We start from the raw sequence: 3,036 nt of genomic DNA on the forward strand, positions 1-3,036 counted from the left end.
TGCTTTCTATCATGTTCGAATGTGTTTAATTTCTAATTTTAATTTTGTCAGTTGCATTCACAAACAAAAAAACACTTTCAATCCCCCCCACTGTGCGTGTTAGACCTAATTCCTGAACAACAATTGGTCCTTGAGAGACGACCTAGGAGTCACTTCCTAGCTATACTGCATTTCTAATATGCCCATCAAATTTTGGCGTCGCTGCCGGAGACCAACGGTTCGGTTTTAGGTCTTTTGATGTGTTTGTGTGTGTTGTGTTTTGTCTTGTGTTGTGAGTGTGTTGTTCCGTTTTCTGTGTCGTGTCATGTGTGTTACATTTAGATAGTTGCATATTTTCTTTGCATTCTTCTTATCCCCCTTCTTTCTCTCTACATGTCCACCTATCTTGATTTTGTGAATACTGCTTCTTCTGCCAATGTGCATGACTATGATTCTCCTTCTGCATTTAACTCTGATATTGCTTCTCATGCATATTCTGCTTATTTCTATGTTGAGAGTAGTATGATTCCTCCTCCATCTCATGAGAGTGCTCCTAGGGAGCCGTTTTCACTTGATGAGGAGGATATTCGTTGTGTTTTTATAACAATGGACTGATACATTGGCTGCCTAAGTTTCATGGTTTCGCAGGTGAATGCCCACATAGACATTTGGAGGAATTCTACACCATTTGCTCTTCAATGAAACCTCCAGATGTCCCGAATCATGACATTTTCATCAGGGCATTTTATTACTCATTACAAGGAGCAACAGAGGATTGGTGTTATTATCTTACTCCAGGATCCGTCACCAGTTGGGAAGATCTTGAGCATCAGTTTCTGGACGAATTCTCCCATGTGCAGTATGGTTACCACAACAATCCTGGGTGGAATGATCCTACCATGGGATGGCATGGTACTCCACAACGCCAATATCAAGAACCGCCATTCCAGACTCCTTGTATGCCTTCTCCACCTGTCCATGAACCACAACAACTGCAGTTTCAGCTTCATAAATCGAAGGAGTTGTTGGAGCAGATCGCCATGCAAAACATGCAGTTTCAACAGGAATTTAGAGACTCCATTCAGAATTTGATTGACCAGATGGGGCAGATGGTCACTCAACTCGTTGAGGAACAGTCTCAAGCTTCAGAGGGATCACCATTTCAGATTGTTCAGCTTCCAGATGATGTTAGTGCCATCCACATAGGAGATGGGGAACAGAGTCATGAGCTTACTACTGCGCCATCTACTTTCCCACCCTCCTATGTCTCCACTCTTGCACCTTAGGAGACTGATGAAGAATTGGAGGACCAGGCAGATTTGAGTAACACTTTTGTGATAGGTAGACCAACTTCACCTTCCACTACTCTACCAACTTCCAGGGAAGTGGAGGTAAACATACCTATAATTGATTCTGTTGTTGATGATTATGTTGATGATAGGTATGTTGATGATTATGAGGTTGATGAGCATGATTTTCATTCTCCCTCTTTACATGATGAGAACCACCTTATGTTATCACATCTGAATGTTTGTTCTCCATGCACTGAACATGAATCTGAACCTGTGATTGATATTGTTTCTATTTCTGAAATTGATTCATGTTCTGAGGGTATATCATTGGTTCAGCCTGTTTGTTACACTAGGATTGGGTGTTATACCCCTGCATGTTATTTCTGTGGAACCATGTTGCACTAACCATGTTGCAGGAGGTACATATGAATTTGATCAACATACACCCATGGTGGAAGACAAGGGTGCCAGAGTACATAAAAGCTTCAACATCAATAGGCACCAACTGAACTCGCTCATCAACAATCACTGCTTCTTGGATCCAGCTGTGGAGGACATCTCCCTGCTTGATCAAATTTGGAGACTGAAGCAGTTCCTCCTCAAGACTTCCTGGCTGAATCCAATGGTGGAAGACCTCTCCCTGGAAGTCCAAATTTGGCAACTGCCACCATGATCATGGGAGTTTTCTCTTCCCTTCTCCCCCTTTCTTGCTTTTATTGCACTTGTCCATGATCTGTTGACTGTTCTGATTTCTGATCTGATGATTGTGACACATTGAGGACACTGTGTAGTTTAAGTGTGGTCTATTGGGGGAGACTCTGATTTTTCTTTGTTAGTTTATGTTTTCTGCGTTAAATTTTTTGTTTTCTAGGTAGTTTTTGTTGTGTCTTGTGTATAGTTTTGCATGTTTCTCTTGATTTATGGATTTGGTTTAGGTTGTAGACTTGTCTTTCACTTCACTGATACTCTGATTTGTTGGATTCCTTGCTTTTCTTTGCTTGGAAAGATGATTATGATGTTTGAGGGTTGAATTGATTGTGACAGAAATACCCTGTGTGAGATTTAAGCCACTTGATATTCTTTCTTGTGTGTGATATGTCTCTTGATTGCTTGCACATATGCCTTGGCTTGACTCTTGTTGATGATTCTTGATTGATATGCATGTTTGGAAATGATAAAGGCAATTTTGTTGTTGAGCCTCTCTAGCCAAATGAGCCTACCTTGTTGTGATACTTTGATAGCCCCTTTGAGCCTTTACTTTCCCCATTTCTTTGTTTTGAAGCTCATACACTATCCCTAAGTGAAAAAAAACCATGATTACCTTAACCTTAAGGAATTTTGGAGCTTTGGAAGTGTTTTGGGAATAAGTGTGGTCTCTTGGGATATTAAGATGAATTGGCTAGTTGGTTCCTCTTCTTGTTTTGTTTTGTAAATATGTTGTGTATCTTGTCTTTTAGAGTTGTGTTCTGAAAAGAGAGAAAAGAAAAGAGACAAGATGAAAAAAAAAAGAAAAAAAATACAGAAAAATGAGAAAAATTAAAAAAAAAAAATTGTTTTGTGAATAAAGGAGTCAAGAAGAGGATTGAATTAGAGGGTTTTGGGTGTGATTTGACTGTGTTTTCACTTATTCCCCATTGCTCCTCTATTTCCTTTGGTTTATAGCTTCTTATCCAGATGTATCCTCCCTTGTCCTTGGCCCCATTACAACCATGAAAAGACCTTTTGATTTGAACATGCATATGTGTTTGAGTGTTGATATTAGAGG

This window comes from Vigna radiata, chromosome 8 (assembly GCF_000741045.1).
Source record: "Vigna radiata var. radiata cultivar VC1973A chromosome 8, Vradiata_ver6, whole genome shotgun sequence".
NCBI lineage: Eukaryota > Viridiplantae > Streptophyta > Magnoliopsida > Fabales > Fabaceae > Vigna > Vigna radiata.